This window comes from Coenobita brevimanus, chromosome 26 (assembly GCF_032717465.1).
Source record: "Coenobita brevimanus isolate Jiangsu-jjx chromosome 26, ASM3271746v2, whole genome shotgun sequence".
Taxonomy (NCBI): domain Eukaryota; kingdom Metazoa; phylum Arthropoda; class Malacostraca; order Decapoda; family Coenobitidae; genus Coenobita; species Coenobita brevimanus.
In genome coordinates, this window is record NC_136979.1 from 49,078,697 (window position 1) to 49,087,578 (window position 8,882).

Below are 8,882 nucleotides of genomic sequence, written 5' to 3' on the forward strand. Positions count from 1 at the left end.
TGCGGGTGGTAGTGTTAGTAAATGCAGTATAATTAATTAGTGGTGATGGTGACGGTGTAGTGGTAAATGTCGTAGTGGTAGTGATGGTGACCGTGGTGATGGTAGTTGTGGAGGTGATGTTGGAAGTAGTGTTGGTAATGATTGAGGCAGTGGCAATAGCTGTTGGCAGTGATGGTGGTGATGGTAAGATAGTAGCAGTAGTAGGAAAGGTTAGTCAGTTAAAGGTTTCCCAAGTCAGTATGTCGATCGCGCTACGATGCGAATGATACCATGTGTAAGAAGGATTATTTTTATACTGTAGATATGAGGGATGACAAGATTAAAGACATCACCACCAGCATGAAGAAAAATGCCGTGACGTGATCGTTGATCCCGCCCTGCTTCCACTGGCTCCTTTGGTTCTTTACATATAATAAAAAGATGCACAGGTGGACATCAGTGCTCTTGAGTTTTGACTCGAGGACGACAAGCTTTTTTGGGCATAAGAATATTATATCAAAGGACAACATTTACCGTAATTTACCACGATGAAAAGCGAAAATTACAAGATCACAGCATACAGAGAAAGGACTGTGATTGTTGACGCAAGCAGTTCTACTCCTCTAGTGTTTACCACATGGGAGGAGCTGGGCGTAGTACAAGAGGCTTTTATTTCAGACTGACAGAATTTTTAATGCCAAAAAAAGAGGGAAGGGGGGGGGGGCAGTCCAGGAGCTACATTGTGACAAGAATTGGATGTCACCAATGTTTCTTACTGGTGAAGAGTTCCTCCTCCGCTTTAGAGGAACCACGTCATCCACCCCTCAAAACAAATCCATCACAGACATCGACTGTGAGGGACAATCTTGCTGGCTTCTGGTCTTTGGTTCCTTGTTCCGTGCATTTAACTGGCTCAACCTTTTTTTAGAGTGTATTAGTTACTGCATTAGGTCGGTATAAGGAATATATAAATAAATGGAGAACAGCCACATGAAAATACAAGGACCTCTACCTTTGTTTTTCGTTCTGCATCTTTTCCATAGCACTTCTTTTGAGTAATGTCATATTTTTGTGTAAATATATTATTACAGCTCAGCATTTAACATGAAGAGATCACAGTGTTAGACCAGGTTAATGTACAAGGAGTATAGTAACAGTTGCCTCTTGGAGGGTATTGGAGTGAGCCTTGGATGGAGCTTTCATAGCCTTTTACCCTGAAAAAGTAGTTGTATCATCATCATCATCAGTAGTAGTAGTAGTAGTAGTAGTAGTAGCAGCAGCAGCAGCAGCAGCAGCAGGAGGGGAAGGGGGCAGAATAGTAACGTGGTGGTGGGAGTGATGGCAAACGTGGGAGTTCTAATCATGGTTAGTCACCCAATCTTCTATTTGGTAATGTATACAAAGGTACTTAGATTACGTAGATTGATTATAAATCTGACTTCATTTATTCTTAAGATAATATTGTACAGGATATACACCTACAGCGCCACCTAGTCCTTGGTCCATATTTTTATTGTTATTGTTATTAGTAGTAGTAATAATAATTGTAATTTTTATTATTATTATTATTATTATTACTGCCACAACAACAACTACTACTACTACTACTACTTCCACCGCTGCCGCTGCCATCATTATTTCTCTCTCTCCCTCTCTCTCTCTCTCTTTCAAGCTGACTCTCTTTAGGGCGGCCTGGACGATGCTGTTTTGTTTCATAAGCGCTAAATGGGGCAGGCACTCAGCACAGAGGAGGGAGAGGGAGGAAGGAAGGGAGGCAGAGAAAAGGGAGAGAAGGGGGGAAGAGGAGAAGTGATACAGGAGGAGGAAGGGGGGATAGAATAGAAACGGAGGACAGAGGGAAGAAAAGAGGGAGAGAAGGAAGAGGAGAATGGTGGGAGAGGAGGGAAGAAATGGGAGAGGGAGGTGGAGGAAAAGAAAGAGGAGGAGGAGGAGAATGGTGGGAGGGGAGGGAAGAAATGAGAGAGAGAGAGGGAGGAAAGGGAGGAGGAAGGAAAGATGAGAGGAGGGAAGGAGAGAGGAGAAGAGAAGCGAAGCAAAGAGGAGAGAGAGAAGCAGGGGAGCAGGAAGGAAAGATAGAGGAGTGGGGGGGAAACAAAGAGGAGAAAGGGAAGAGAAGAAAAGAAGAGGGAGAGGAGGTGGAGGTCCTCCGCCGTTGAGGCGTAGGGAGTTCTCGCCCGGGTGTTCTGAGGTGGGTCTGGGGTTCCCGAGGGCTACGGTCCCCAGGGCTGGGCGACGCCGATAGTGAGGGGCTGCAGCACCGGTCTGCTTCGGGGTCCGTCAGGTGGGTCTCCTCCAGAGCCAGTTGTAGGAAGTAGAGGCCAGGGGAAGCTATAGGGCCTCTCCAATACTCCTCTACGCCCTCTGCGTCGGGGGTCGGGGAACTGGTGTCAAGCTGGGGCGGCAGGGCGGCTCTCGGCTGCTACTGGCCGTGGCTTCCTAGGGGTGCGGCTACAAGCCGCCAAGGCCCGGCTACTGGCCGTGGCTTGACAGGGTGAGTAACTGCCAGCAAACCCAGGGGCACCTTCGGAGCGGCTACCAGCCGTCTGACGAAGACGGGAGCGGCTACAGGCCAACTCCTGCAGGAGGGGTGTGGAGCAGCTACAGGCCGACTCAGGGGAAACACCCTCGGAGCAGCTACCGGCGTCTGATGAAGGCAGGAGCGGCTACAGGCCGACTCCTTCAGGAGGGGGTTTGGAGCGGCTACCAGCCGTCTCCGGAAGAACACCTTCTGACGAAGGCGGGAGCGGCTACCAGCCGTCTCCTGATTACCCTCAGGACGGCTACAAGCCGTTTCCTTAGCGAGGGGCGAGTGGCTGCAGGCCGTCTCAAAGAGGAAGACACCTTCAGGGAGATTACCGGCCGCCTCCTGACGAAGGCGGGAGCGGCTACAGGCCGACTCCTTTGGGGTGCTGGCAGGAGCTGGACAGACAGCTCCACCCCTAAGCTGGTTGGTGGAGGCTCGCCCGGAAGGTAGTGCAGTATTCCTGCTTTGGCGACGGCGGGCGGGCTCCGGGTCATAGGGGCGTGCGGCCCGGGCTGACTTGGCCGTTGTCGCACCGAGTCTCGGTGCGCTGCTGCTGCTCCTCCGTGGGCTCCTTGTGGGGGTGTCCGGGAGTTCACGGGGGCACTATGCTGTATTCCTTGTGGAGGTGACTGAATATTCCAGGGGGCACTGTGCTGTATTTCATGAATGATGATTGAATGGAAGCGTGACCCATTGGACTGGGCAAATTTGGGCTGTCTGGACATTGCTACTCCTCACCCTGCACTAAGGGTGGGATTAAAGGTCCGGATGATGATGTATTCATTTCCTTTGGCCTAATAGAATCTGTTGTTAAACCATCTTGGTTCTGAATTATTCGTTCTAAACGGTTTTGAAGGAATATATCTACCTTGGCCTGTGTGTGTTATATATGCTAACTTAACATATTAATTTTATCACCGACCGAAGTCTTATTGTTCATAAGTATGAGGCCCACTCCCATCCATGGATTGTATGTCCTTCCTCACTTATGACTTGAGCTTCCCAAGTCATCTGGCGCACATTCCCCCCCATTTCCTTTTATAATATCAGGGCTAAGACTATTACTAGCTTTAACTATTAGTCTGTGAAATGAAATATTTGGGTTTATTTGACAACAGAACGAAATTAAAGTTTAAGGTGTCGGACGGTATTTAGTATGACTGCAGGATCGAAGTAACAGGGTTTAAACATTGGATTTGTTGGTTTACTGTGAGAGTAGTTAATATTTTATGCACATTTTGCGTGACAAGTGTTGTGGAACCATAGTTGAACTTGTCAGTTATCTATCTATGTATCTATCTATTGCCAGACGCCTCAATCACCTTTGTATATTTTACGGTACGGTTCTTCGTCATGATAATCTACCAGTACTTCGCAAAAAACTGCCTACACCGGTAAATATGACTTTCAGCCTGCAGCCAAGGTTTTTCTTAAAGGCTTCGTTTTCCCATTCCCCCCACTCCCCCTTTGGGTGTGGTAGAAGGGAAAACGAAGCATTGTCTAATGAAAAGAAGGTCAGAATCTTTCAAACCACATCAAAAACCACCAGAAAAACCTTGTCTACAAACCTAAGCTAACCTAACCTAACCCAACCCAACCCAACCCTCACAGGGGGGTAGAGCCCCCCAGACCTCCTGTTGATGCCATGGAATCGTCGCTAACCTAACGGCGTAGCACATACCTTATTAATTGAGGTTTACATAGCACACTGCATCATCGTTGAACATGCTTGGGGTTTCATTTGCTCGGGACTTGTCTTGGAAAAATCATATTACCGTACATCTCTTGTAAAATCTGCTTCCAAGAGATTGGGTGTGCTAAGCCCACTCCGTTCCTTCTTTACCCCTGCACAATTGTTGACTCTATACAAGGGTTTTAACCGCCCCTGCGTGGAGTACAACTCTCATGTGTGGGGAGGCTCCCCACATACAGGTCTTCTCAATAGGGTGGAGTCAAAGGCTTTTTGTTTCATTAACTCTCCCCCTCTTACTGACTCCCTTGAACTTCTGTCTCTTCGCCGCACTGTTGCATCTTTATCTTTTTTCTATCGTAACTTCAATGGTCACTGTTCCTCTGAACTGTCTGCATGCATTCCTCCACCTCTACGACGGGCACGTAGCACCTGTTTAGCAGCAAACTCTCACCCCTTTTCTGTCCATCTCTCTAATGCAGGAGTTAACCATTACTCCCAGTCCTTCATTTATGCAACAGGTCAGCTCTGGAAATGTCTTCCTCTGTCTGTATTTCCTGCATCCTATGATCTCCAGTCTTTCAAACAAAGTGTGTCTTGGCATTTCGAAATGATCGGATCTTGAATTTGGCTCTCTCTTGTATTTTGTTTTTCTGTTGTAAGGAACAGTTTTGTGGGCTCGTTGCCTTTGGTTCCTTCTTCCTCACATTAAAAAAAAGAAAAAAAAAAAAAAAGTATCTGCCAATCTTTCAGATGTGTATTTGCTAAAAAACCGCCTTTAGAATCACTAATAGAAAAGTTACATTAGTTCCTTTTCTTACTCTTTGCCCTGCCGTGAAAACGAGTACTCCTCCAGATATATTTGTTTTCACGTAGATGACATGGCTTTTGGCATTTCTCACATAACACTTGCGAAGGCAGGAGTCCGTGTTTTCGTAGGAAATTTATGTTCCTCTTGTTCTTTCGCCTGCATCTTTGTATTATTTTATGGTGCAACGGAGCACACCCGCTACATTGTCCTCCCGTTTCCATGTCTTGATGTGGACTTATGCTTTTGAAATTCAAACCCTGGGGTGACTCAAGCCCGTCACGTCATCACATGATTTGGAAAACAAAAGCAATTGGTTAGATTAACTACACGTCATCATGCAACGACTACCAGCTCCTTCCAGCTGCAGCTAACAGATCAACGAACACACAATGGTCATGGGACGCTACGGTCAACATCTCCACCGGAGCTAAGTTTGAAGTCAAAAATTTCAAAAATCATTTCTGACGTTGTTATACATTTGGACACCAATTGATGGGGTTCAAAATGCTCAGAAGAGAGAGATTTAGAGGACAGTAAGACTGAAAATGCAGAAAGCCATATTGGTCCTAAACTTCACAAATACCCCTGCACCATTCGTGATCAGCATATATGGTAAACATACACTTTACTTTAAGCAATAGAAGCTCCTTACCAAATCAGTTCTTCTTGATAATATGTTGTATCAAATTTCTTATTTTTTCTGGGGTGTTAAATAAACGATATTTATTAAAGGGCATATGGTTACACCCATATGGATAATCATGGTGTGGCCATACCCACGGATGTACAGTCACTAACTGTATTGGCTGAAGAAAGTGTGTGGCAAGACCCACCACCTTCTTTTGTTGTATATGCACTCTGTACCATTTACAACAATAAATACCAGTTTTTCACATTCAGAATAAAAAAAAATAAATAAATAAATGTTTCTAGTTACATCTGTTTCCCAGTTAATTTTAGCTGTTAAGCTGTGACAACACTTGCTTGGTTTGTTAGGGTTTTGGACTTGGTTTGGGGGGAAACCCAAGGCTGGTAAATGCTCCACATTACATGTTAAAAGTACCCCGATGTACAATACCCTGCTTAATGATGGAGTTTAACCTATTACATTATTAAACTGGGTTTTATATATATACCAGTATATATATATATATATATATACACACACACACACACACACACACACACACACAAGATGCTACCCAAAAGTTCCAGTAATTTTAACAGAGGGAGCCAATAAGTAATTACTGTATACTTATTGCTCGTAAAATATTTTGGCTCATAGCCAGTTTGTCTACTAAAAATTTGTTTGGCACATAAATCTGAAACCTCAGGAGCCAAATAGCTCGCAACGATCGGCAGTTAGCAAGAGCCCTGCACCCTTTACGGGATTAAGGCATCTGGCAATAGTTGGATTTTATTTTTTTTTTTTAATGAAGTTAGGTATAGCTTTCATTAACTTTTTCACAACAAAAATTATCCCTTAAGTGAAATAAAATTATCTGGAGGGAGCAAGAATAAACTGTAAAAAAGACATGACTGGATTCAGGAGGTAAAATGTTACACTGTAGTGAGAGGTGCTCAAGACCAGTGTAATTTTTCATTTCATGTACATATACGATTTATATAATAATGATAATAACCTAGGAGCCCACATTATATTTACAGCTCATGTAACCTTGAGTTTCTCTTGATGGTCCAGTGGTTTGTGGAGGCTGAGAGTGTCAAGATAGTGGAGTGAGTTTGATTAGATACTGCTGTGGCCCAGAGACAAGATGAGAGGCAAGTGAGTGGGGAGTGACTTGATAGTTGGTTTATTTTCACTTGATTTAATTTGGTCACTCCCATCACTTGAATAATGAGTCATGGTTGCATGAAATTTGATGAACCTTAGTTATGAGGGTAAAAATGAGTCTCCTTGGTTACTATAGCACATTTGCTTTCCTTGGTTACTGTAGCACATTTGCTCTAGCCAGACAAAGATCTTCAACCCTTTTCAGCTCTATTGATAGTCAGACATAGTCAGATTGAAGGGTTGCTTTGACTAATAAGCAGGGAGACTCATTCTTACTTTATAACCAAATCCCATTGCATATAATGCAGGCATGACTTGTTAAGTTGTGGGAGCAGTCCAGTTCTCTCAGGTGAAAACAAACTGACTGTGGTTTTGAGGCAGCCTATCTGTGTGTTAGGCAGCTAGTTTGCTCATTTAATACAAGTGATTGAGGGATAGGGCCATCATCATCATCATCATTGTCGTCATCGTCGTCACTCTCTTTGTTATTTAACCTTTTCACTACGATGATGTAATAGTATAATTTATTCTAGTTATCATCATCATCATCTCGGACACATTGCTTCTTCCTGGGAACCTCCTGAACAGTTCATAGCTGTAACAAATGCTTCCAGGTTACTTTATCCTTATGTTCTTCACTCACTCAAGGATGCATCTCTTCCTGTTCCTTCTCTGTCACCAGTATAGCTCATTGCCCTACTCTTTTCTTTCATACTTCCAGATGATTTTATTCAACTTAGGAAGATCTTAGTTGTGAAAGGGATAATGATGGTCATATCCATTGCATTCATTTAGAAAAAGTTCATCACAGTACAGTACAGGTACCTTATCACTACGGGTTGAAAATCCAGATCGTGTTGGATGCAGTGTAGCCAATACTTTACTTATAGGAGTACAGTATCCTGCAGTGTTTGTACTTTGTCATACCTGTGTTTAATACTAGATTGGATAAACATAGATATGGACACATTGCAACATAAGCGTAGCTCTAATCATGTGTCGTACAACTAGGCACACGCATGCATGCATGCAGGTGCATGCGCACGCACACACACACACACACACACACACACACACACACACACACACACAGTGTCTGGAGATGTAAAGTGTGATGTTATCTTATCAGTCAGGTAAACATTGTCTTGTACTGATAATGCTCATAAGATGTACTGGAGCCTTGAGTGGTGTGTAGTAACTGAGTTCATACCATTGTGGGTAGTGACTGAGTTTGCACTGTAGTTTATAGTGCATGGTGAGTGAACTTGTAGGCTACTGTAATATGTAGTGCAGTGTAATGTAGTGTAGGGTTTTGTGTCTGTGTAATATAAAGGGATAAAAGCTTTTACAGCTATGAACAAAATGTTTTCTAACAATCCTTTCCCAGTAGTTTGACCTTCCTTCCATATTTCTTTTTCTCCCAAGATGAAAGCAAGTATCTTTCCTAATCACCTTTGTTGTATGCTGCATAATGTTATCACAAGAAAATACAGTATGTAACACCTTCCATTGCCATACCTGCAAAAGAAGTATTAGCCAAATTTTGCTTGTGTCTGTACTGTAGTGTACTGTATTGTATAATGTCTGGTGTATTTAACCTTTGACAAGGTAGGTCCTCTGCTGAGTAAAATCACTGAGAATTTTCCAGAGTTATTTACAGTAAACCCAGACAAGGTGTGACATACGGTATATCCTTGATGCTGTACCAGTACTACCAATCAATATTTTTCAGCTTAGGAGTTAGGAGACCAAAGGAGGAGGAAGTGAAGGGATGGGGTGCAGAGATATATGAATGATAATGGTGAGATGGAGGGAATTGCGTGATCTCTGAGGACAGGTTGACGTGGGGGCAAATTTTCCATGGTCATCCTCTTCAGGAGTAACCATGTAGAAGAGGAATTAATCAGTTTGAGTAATCAGACTGTCTTCCACAATCTGTATATCCTCCTGTCTGTTACCCCCAAATCAATTAAGTGCAATGTTTCAAGGCATCTTGAAATGATTAAATCTTGGATTCAGCACTCCTTTTTAGTTTTCCTAGATTTTTTTTTTTTTTTTATGG